The sequence below is a fragment of the Tyto alba genome, unplaced genomic scaffold, assembly GCF_018691265.1.
Source record: "Tyto alba isolate M040663 unplaced genomic scaffold, T.alba_DEE_v4.0 Super-Scaffold_22, whole genome shotgun sequence".
Classification (NCBI taxonomy): domain Eukaryota; kingdom Metazoa; phylum Chordata; class Aves; order Strigiformes; family Tytonidae; genus Tyto; species Tyto alba.
The window spans coordinates 40,648,034-40,657,656 of NW_024881296.1; the positions used below are offsets into that span (position 1 = coordinate 40,648,034).

The 9,623-nt window shown below is 59.5% G+C and overlaps 1 protein-coding gene across 5 annotated transcripts in view; it reads left to right on the top strand.

Moving 5' to 3' along the window:
* Positions 1-2,610: 2,610 nt before the first annotated feature.
* The window catches only part of FYN (FYN proto-oncogene, Src family tyrosine kinase), a 149,595-nt gene continuing 142,582 nt past the window's right edge, over positions 2,611-9,623 (top strand). For 2 of the 5 annotated variants that reach the window (XM_042796062.1, XM_042796061.1), the window contains exon 1: positions 2,612-2,772. The gene's annotated coding sequence lies outside the window, so the exon portion shown is untranslated. Of the gene's footprint in view, positions 2,773-9,623 lie in introns of all 5 variants that reach the window. The other 3 variants (XM_042796064.1, XM_042796065.1, XM_042796063.1) reach the window with 2 other exon arrangements.

Genomic DNA, 9,623 nt, shown 5'->3' on the forward strand with positions numbered 1-9,623 from the left:
CTGTAGACATACTGATAGGAAACAGGGTTACTTTTGAACCTTTAAAACCGTAATTTCGTCAGGAAATCAAATCATCAGGATGAAATTATCCGCTGGTTAAACACCGGCAGCCAAAAATTAAATCCGGGGAAGAGAAGGGAGAAGGAAATACAAACCTTATTTATTGAAAATTTGTGTTATAGTTCTCTTTGCTAGTTCAAGGTATCTTATTAAGTTTCTTTCCCTCTGCACCTGTATTTTACACACCTCTCCCGCTCTTCTCGGAGCCTAAACTGCGATTTCCGCAGTGCCGGGGCAGAAGAGCTCTCCGGGCCGAGCTGTGCCAAGGCGGGAGCCCCGGCGGCCACGGGCCGGGCCGTGGCGGGGAGGGGACCCGCAGGCGGAGCGCGGGGTGCGGCCAGGGGGCACGAGCGATGGGGGCCAACCCCGCCAGGAACGCCGGGAGGTGCCGAGGGCCCCAAGGGCCGAGCCCCGCGGCCCTGCCCGCCCGGCGGCCTGCGGAGCGGGGGGCCGCGCAACCGGGGCCGCGCAACCGAAGCGCCGGCAAAGGCGCCCAGCCGTGCCCAGCCGTGCCCAGCCGAGCCGTGCCCAGCCGTGCCGTGCCGTGCCGTGCGGAGCCGTGCCCAGCCGTGCCGTGCCGAGCCGTGCCGTGCCGAGCCGTGCCGTGCCGTGCCGTGCCCAGCCGTGCCCAGCCGTGCCGTGCCCAGCCGTGCCGAGCCGTGCCGTGCCGTGCCCAGCCGTGCCGTGCCCAGCCGTGCCGTGCCGTGCCCAGCCGTGCCCAGCCGAGCCGTGCCGAGCCGTGCCGTGCCCAGCTGTGCCGAGCCGTGCCCAGCCATGCCGTGCCCAGCCGTGCCGAGCCATGCCGTGCCATGCCCAGCCGTGCCCAGCCGTGCCCAACCGAGCCGTGCCCAGCCGTGCCCAGCCGAGCCGTGCCGTGCCCAGCCATGCCCAGCCGTGCCGTGCCGTGCCCAGCCGTGCCCAGCCATGCCGTGCCGAGCCGTGCCCAGCCGTGCCGTGCCCAGCCGTGCCGTGCCCAGCCGTGCCCAGCCATGCCGTGCCGAGCCGTGCCCAGCCGTGCCGTGCCCAGCCGTGCCGTGCCCAGCCGTGCCGTGCCGTGCCCAGCCGTGCCGTGCCGAGCCGTGCCCAGCCGTGCCGTGCCCAGCCGTGCCGTGCCGTGCCCAGCCGTGCCGTGCCGAGCCGTGCCCAGCCGTGCCGTGCCCAGCCGTGCCGTGCCCAGCCGTGCCCAGCCATGCCGTGCCGAGCCGTGCCCAGCCGTGCCGTGCCCAGCCGTGCCGTGCCCAGCCGTGCCGTGCCGTGCCCAGCCGTGCCGTGCCGAGCCGTGCCCAGCCGTGCCGTGCCCAGCCGTGCCGTGCCCAGCCGTGCCGTGCCGTGCCCAGCCGTGCCGTGCCGAGCCGTGCCCAGCCGTGCCGTGCCCAGCCGTGCCGTGCCCAGCCGTGCCCAGCCATGCCGTGCCGAGCCGTGCCCAGCCGTGCCGTGCCCAGCCGTGCCGTGCCCAGCCGTGCCGTGCCGTGCCCAGCCGTGCCGTGCCGAGCCGTGCCCAGCCGTGCCGTGCCCAGCCGTGCCGTGCCGTGCCCAGCCGTGCCGTGCCGAGCCGTGCCCAGCCGTGCCGTGCCCAGCCGTGCCGTGCCCAGCCGTGCCCAGCCATGCCGTGCCGAGCCGTGCCCAGCCGTGCCGTGCCCAGCCGTGCCGTGCCCAGCCGTGCCGAGCCGTGCCCAGCCGTGCCGTGCCGTGCCGTGCCCAGCCGTGCCCAGCCGTGCCGTGGGGACAGCAGAACAGCCCTGGAGGGCGGGCACGGGGCGGGCTGACCCCGCTTCCCACACGGCCGGCTGGAATATTCCGCGATTAAACGCGGAAAATGGAATAAAGCCCGAACTCTGGGTGTTTCGTTGCCGCCGCCGCCGCCGCCGCCGCCGCCTTACAACGCACTGGTGCCAATTTCAAGAATTAGGGATAAAACAAACAAACAAATAAATAAATAAATCAGCATCATCATAAAACAAGACGTCGCCTTTCACAAAGCAGCACGACCTGCTTAAAGCTGTTCCCCCGTTCGTCGGGAACGCTGAGACGTTCAGCTCCCCCCCCCCCCCCCCCCCCCCCCCACCGGCAGCCCCCGCCGCGCTCCCGCCGACCGGCCGAAGCTCCCCGGGGCCGCCTCGCCCGTCCCGCCTCCCCCCCCCGCCTTCCCGCCAATGAGAGCGACGGCGGCTGCCGGCCGCGCCTCGCCATAGGCCGGTGTGGCTGCCAGTCCGGGGCCACCCCCCGCGGCGGGGCGCGGTGGGCGGGCGAGGCGGCGGTCGCGGTTCCGCCATCTGTCAGGGGCGCCCGCGGGCCGAGCCGCGCTCCCCCGGGCGGAGCGGAGCGGAGCGAACGCGGGGCCCTCCCCGTGCGAGTCCGCCGTCCCCCCTGTGCTCAGGCTGCGGCCCTGCCCGCCGCCTCCGCGGCTGCCCGCGGGGGAGCGGAGCGAGGAGGAGGAGGAGGAGGAGGAGGAGGAGGAGGAGGAGGAAGGAGGAGGAGGAGGAGGATGTGAGAGCGGCGGCGCCGCCCCGGCCCCGCGCTGCGCCGAGCCGAGCCGAACCGAGCCGAACGGAGCCGAACCGAGCCGAACGGAGCCGAACCGAGCCGAACCGAGCCGAACGGAGCCGAACCGAGCCGAACGGAGCCGAACCGAGCCGAACCGAGCCGAACGGAGCCGAACGGAGCCGAACGGAGCCGAGCCCAGCCGAACCGAGCCGAGCCGAACCGCCGCAGGTAACGGAGGGGCCGGGGCCGCCGCCCGTGGGGAGCAGGAAGGGGTCTGGGGGGGTGTGGGGTGTGGGTGTGGGGGGTGTGGGTGTGGGGTGTGGGGTGTGGGTGTGGGTGTGGGGGGGGATGGATGGATGGATGGATGCTGCGACGCGTTTGTTTCCTTTGTGCGCCCCGAGCGGTGCCGGGGTGCGGGGGCAGCTGGGGTGGGGAGGCGGCCGCGCCGCTGCGGGTATCCCCCCCCCCGTCCCCACGCACGGGCCCTCGCCCACGCACCCGCCTCGCGGGGAGGGCCGGGGGGGGGGGGGGCAGCGCCGGTGCTGCCCGCGGGTCACCCGTGTCCGTGGCCCCCCCCCCCCCACTGCCGGGGGGGGGGGGCGCAGCACAGGGCTGCGTTTGTCGCCGCCGAACTGCGAAAAAAGGGGGGAGGGGGAAGAAATAAAAAGACCTTCTCTCCCTCTCAGATAAATCGCGTGGGATTCTGTGACAAAGGCCGCTTTCAGGGGAGGAAGAAGGGGCGCGCAAAACGCCCGAGGGTGGTCGGGTGTGAAAAGAGGCTTTTTTTTTTTTTTTTTCTCGTCTTCCCCCCCTGGAGCCTCTCTGCCCCCCCCCCCCCCCCCCCCAGATGAGGCCGCTGAGCTGGTGCCAGCTCCTTCCCAGCCACGTTTTGGGTTGGTGAGAGATACCAAACGCCACGCCACGCCACGGGTGTCAGCGTTCTGCCGCGGCGCTAAGGCGCCGCCCGGCCCCCTCGGTAACGCTCAGCGGGGTCTCCGCTTCCCCGCGAGCTCGGCGTGTTTGGGCTCCGCGTGGATTCTGAGCGCGCGTGAGGGCTGGGGAGGGGTCACTTTGCGAAAACAAGACGGTGGCATCCCGGTCCGTTCAGGGAGGGCAGGGCCGAGTCGGTGTTGGCTGGCTGGAGGGCAGCCCTCTGCAGTTGTGCATCAGTCGCTCTGCTGCGCTCCGGTTCTGGAAATGCTAAATAACGAGTGGGAACGGGCCGGGCTTTTGAAATGCATGCGCAGGACTGGGAACGCCTTTGAGACCTTGTCGTTTTCCTCCTTGTATACAACCTCCTTAACTCCCACATCCTCCCTTCCACCAGCCCTGCAGCTGTAACACTTTCCAGTATCTCCTCCCCACACCCCCATCAGTTAGTTGTTCTTTTTTTTTTTTTTTTTATCCCCCTTGGTCTTGATATCTTTTAAACTGGTGTTCTGTGGCTGAAGCTCAAGAACAATTGCAGGTGAAGGTCTGTTTGTTTATATGCTGGTGGAGGAAGTGTTTTCATTAGGGTTGACTCGTCTGATCCCCGGTGAGGAGGAACAGTGAGCTGAAGGGACGCTGTCAGCTTGAAATCCGGGGAATGTGTGTGATGAATGGAGAGCTGTGTCCACTATTACACCCACCGGCGAGCTCCCCGCAGGAGATCTGCGGTTTTTATAAGCCTGTCTTCTGACTGTGTGGGTTTGTCATGCAGCGAAGGAGTAAAAACACACTTCAAACAAAGTTCTGTTAAGTGAACAAAGGAGACCAGAAGAAAAATACCAGAGTGGGAAGGGAGGGGAAGGCAGCATCTCCAACTTCTCAGTTGCATCCATTGCAGCCACTGCTTAACCCAGTGGGAAACTGGAGGCAAGAGAGGTTTATTTTCACAATTGAATATTTACCTAGTATCAGTAAAGTGGAACCGTTGTTACCTTCCCCCCCCCAGCGATATAGAAGCTCTCAGCACCTGGACGTGTATGCTCAGAAAACTGGTAACACCTGATGAATGTAAGTCGGTGGATGGCTCTTCACAATTTTTTTAAGAAGGGCATCTCAAAAAAAAAAAAAAAAAAAGGGTTCCTTCTTGAGCTTTTTTTTTACCCCACAAAGCAGTGATTTTGATGAAAAAGAGAAAGGAACATTGCTTAATTAACGCCTTCAAAATTTGCATTCCATCAGTAGTAGGCTGCAGAATTCTCTTAGTTTGTTAAAATGTTCAGATGCTTCTTAGAGGGTGCCTGTAAGCCTGCTTCTTCTCCACCTCTAACAAATTACTGCCTCATCTGCATGGCTCATCTCTGGCAAAAATAAAAATTTCCAGTATGAGGTTGTCTAATCGTAGGCCACTGGCTGTGGCGTTTTGTGGTTTATGCTTCAGGCATGTTGTTTCAGAAATTCTGTGTTGCCTGCTGGTGGAAGATGTAGTAGCGTGAAATACCAGTTAAGGATAAAACCCTGAACAGGCTTCTCTGGAAACTGTTTTGATGTTGAGTAAATACATGTCTTCAGCGAGGGATAAACAGCTTGGGCTTATGGGCATGGCAGCTGATGTAAGGGAGGAGCGAAGAAGGTGGTACTGAGAAGTTGCTTATTAATTATTTTCATTGTAAGTGTCTTTAAAAGTTAGATGCCATTGACAAATTTCTGTTTCATTTGAGTAAGATAAAGCATTGCTGAGGAACTAGTTACTTTTGAGATACCGTACTAAATTTCGCATCAGCTTTAGGTGAGGTGCCTGGCTGGTGTCATCTGAAATGTACGGGTGGGGTCTGATACGGAGAGGGCCTCTGTGGCCACTGGCTTAGCTGAATGAAGTTGAATACCCTAATCTGGATGTGCCAAGGTCTGCACAGGATTCACGGCGTGAGAAAATCGTGGCTAGACAAGGGAAGACAGTCTGATGCCTTTTGTGATGATTTACCACTGTAATATGGTACATCTACAACATCATTCATTTAGTTGTGTTAAGGAAGGCTTAGAGCTGTTGGCCACTTTAAGCCCAATTACTTTTATTTAACCAGCGTCTTCACTTTGCTGTCTTGCTGCATTATAGTGCTTTTACTTCAGGGAGAGGAAATGTTGCACGCTGTGTTTTCCCTTCCTCCTTCTCTCTGGGGCGCACATTAATATTTGATTCAAACTTGTTCTGTAAAGTTCTGCTTAATTCAGTTTGGGCACTACTTTGAATGTATAATAATGGCGTTTGTTTGTGTCACGGACAGTGCTTTGTAATTTGCTTTATGGGCAGGTCTGCTGCTGGCAGTGTGTATTGTCAAAGTGACCTTCCTTCGAGAGGGAGAAAACCAGTAACTCCCGTCCCTTTCCTGCCCCCGCAGCTCCCACAGAAGTATCTTTGCAAGTAATTTTGACCCATTACTCCAACACTGGGACTTGAACCGACAAATCTGATTCGCCCGAGCAGTCTCATTAAAATCCAGCAATTAGGGACTCCTCTGGTGACAAAAGGCCTACAGAGCTGTATGGTGCAAGTCAGCGATTTACTCGGAGCGAAACCCACAAAGGGGTTTGAGTGCTTCAGCGTGGGGCACCCTGAGGCCCTGCTGCCAGGGCGCTTGCGACCCCTGCAGATCTCTTGCCCCCGAGCGAGGATGTAGCCCCGCGCCGTGCCCCTCGGTGTGCCCCTCGGTGTGCCCCTCGCCGTGCCCCTCGCCGTGCCCCTCGCCGTGCCCCTCGCCGTGCCCCGCGCCGTGCCCCGCGCCGTGCCCCACGCCGTGCCCCTCGGTGTGCCCCACGCCGTGCCCCTCGCCGTGCCCCTCGCCGTGCCCCTCGGTGGCCCCTCGCCGTGCCCCTCGGTGGCCCCTCGGTGTGCCCCTCGGTGTGCCCCTCGGTGTGCCCCTCGGTGTGCCCCTCGGTGGCCCCTCGGTGTGCCCCTCGGTGTGCCCCTCGCCGTGCCCCTCGCCGTGCCCCTCGCCGTGCCCCGCGCCGTGCCCCTCGCCGTGCCCCACGCCGTGCCCCTCGGTGGCCCCACGCCGTGCCCCTCGGTGGCCCCACGCCGTGCCCCTCGGTGGCCCCACGCCGTGCCCCGCGCCGTGCCCCGCGCCGTGCCCCGCGCCGTGCCCCTCGCCGTGCCCCTCGGTGTGCCCCTCGCCGTGCCCCTCGGTGTGCCCCTCGCCGTGCCCCTCGGTGTGCCCCTCGCCGTGCCCCTTGGTGGCCCCTCGGTGTGCCCCGCGCCGTGCCCCTCGGTGTGCCCCGCGCCGTGCCCCTCGGTGGCCCCTCGCCGTGCCCCTCGGTGTGCCCCTCGGTGTGCCCCTCGGTGTGCCCCTCGGTGTGCCCCTCGGTGGCCCCTCGCCGTGCCCCACGCCGTGCCCCTCGCCGTGCCCCACGCCGTGCCCCTCGCCGTGCCCCTCGGTGGCCCCGCGCCGTGCCCCTCGCCGTGCCCCACGCCGTGCCCCTCGGTGGCCCCGCGCCGTGCCCCGCGCCGTGCCCCACGCCGTGCCCCTCGGTGGCCCCACGCCGTGCCCCACGCCGTGCCCCTCGGAGCTGCACTCCCGGCGGTGGGGGTGCCGGGGGAGTCGCTGCCAGGGCCACCCGGGGCAAAGTGCCTCAGAACGGGCTGCAACTCCGGTGCTGCGCCTGCCTGCCTGCCGGCTGTCTTACTTGCCACCACAGTGCCTTGCTCTTAGAGGTTAAAAGCCCTGACCTGCTTTTGGCAAGCTAGCTTTCTGATGCGCGTGTGTAGAAGAATTGGGATTTCTGGCACTTGCATCCCCTCGTGGGTTTTACCCTTAGTGCATGGCTTCTGGGTGGAGAAACGACGGGTCCAGATGAAATGTGAAATGTTGTTTCGATACATCCGAGAAGGATATGACGCTCCTTAAAGAGTGTGTGGGCCTTGCTCGTGCTGTCTGTGGGGCAGTCTCACTTCTTAACCCGCTCAGGCATTGGTTTGGTGTCAGGCGGGTGAGCTGCCTCTGGGTTTGAGAGTGGTCGAGTTAAACCTGGCTGTGGGAGATGTCCTTGAGCCCTGAGACTGGAAACGGGCCTGATATTACGGGAGTTTGCAGCCAAGGAGGAGCGCCCCGTTGTTCTCCTTACCGCTGGCCGCAGGAGAACAATGACATTTTGTAAAGGATTTTCAGAACTTTCACCGTCAACAGGAAGAAAACTGAACAATATCATCACTTTTACTGGGGGAAGTGAAAAATAAAATTACTTCAAAGTCAATCAAAAGATGTCACTTCGTCTTGCTTCTGACTGTTTTGTATGGTAACTTGCTGGGAAAGCAAGGATTTCAACTCAAAATATTGGCACCTGATTGGAACAAAATACAGCCTTTCTCATCTTGACTTTTTACTGAAGTATAAAATCAGCAGCAGTTTTACGGAGCTTTTGGGTATGGATAGCACTGACTTGTCTTGCATAAAACGACTGTCAGATTTTTCCTGACCAGCTCCACTCCTCGTATACCATGAATCTGAATGAACGTTTTTCGTCTGAAAAAGCCATCAAAAAAATATCCTGGCAATACCAACTGACTTGAATTAGGTGGACTGAGTGAAATCATTTTTTTCAACAGGGGAGAGGAGAGGAAATAAGTTTTAAGCTTGCTGTCCTTCCCAAAATGCATTTCCTTATTTCTGTCAGGGCATCCCGACTCGAATGGATCTACTGACGCTGTTTGTGACAAGGTGATGACCTGGGGAGAGGTTACCCCGTGGTTTCCAGCTGGGCTTCTCCTGGTTCGGGGAAGTCTTGCGCTTCTGAAAGTCATTTGTTCGACGCTATAATTTTCGAGAGTATCTGTGAGTAATAAGTCCTACTTGATTAAGCCAGTAACATAAATTCTTAGAGCAAGTTAGTTAATGTCCTTCGTATCGAGACATGGTTTAATATGATTAACTATACAAGGCAGCTGAGATGTGAGAATGTTTTGATGGGAACAGAGAAGGCCACCCCTCTATGCTTATTTATTTTATTTTATTTTGGTCAGTTTTTTTTAGGAAGCAGCAACGACTGGATGCTTTTTCTAGCCTAGGAAAACTCTTTGTCCCATCCTGCCTTAGGTACCCTGTGGCTACAACCAGAAAGGAGGGATGTGCTCGGTGCTTTGAAGTACGAAACAGCCCAGCCAGAGCTCTTCGCAGGAGCCAGAGCTACTTTTTAATAGTGTCGGGCCCCGTGCTGTGCGAGCAGTTACTGGGCTGTCCCCCAAAAACGTGTGCCCCCCTGGCCGGCGGCACACTCAGCAGCCAGCCCCGAACAAAGGCTCTGCCTCGCGCAGGGCACTTTGCTTCCCAGCTCACGGGCTGGCCGGGGGAGCTTCCCCGCGTCCTCCTCGCTGCCTTGCAACAGCTCTGGGAGCTCTACAAGGCAGATAAACATCTGAAGCCTCGGCTGTGTAAGGGCTGTAACAATTTCTTCCAGCCTGAAACGGAGACCTAACGTTTCAGGCAGAATACGCCATCGGTACTGAAGCTTCCAGAAAGGCTTGAAAAATGTCATTTGATTCGCCAAAGCGGTGCCGCTCGCAGTGGTGAATTTGGGAAGTGTTTTGAAGCTGAAAGTGGTGGTAAAGGCACCAGTACAACATATGAAGAAGCAGAAAAAAATACCTGGGGTGGACGGGCATCGAACAGACCAGGGGAAGAGCTGGCCCGAGCAGGCGGAGGAAGCTGCTCCCCTGTGTGGGAGGGAGGACGTTCGCCTTGGCGCCACCTAAACTTGCAAATAACTCTTGTTTTAGTGATTTTTTTTGGAGGAGGAAGGGGACAGCTCCAAATGGTTGGCTTGACTTGGATGGAATATCTTCTCCGTTTGCAACTGTCCTTTTCCTCTTGTCTCCAGTTTTCCCATGTTAACAGATTTGACCGAAATAGTTCTGGAGCCTTTTGGGTGTAGTACAAGATGAAAATATTATTGCCGGATAATTTTTATCTTGTCAGGCCTCAGTTTGCTGTGTGAAGCTATGCGGAGAAGTTAAGCAGGATATGACAATGAACATTAGTATTACATACCCATTCAGGGGTTTTTCAAGAAAAACATTTCTGGTTTTCATAAGGGTTTTCTAATGACCATATCTGGTGGTTCCTACCACCCTTTCTCTTTACGATTTCTATTATTTTACTTGT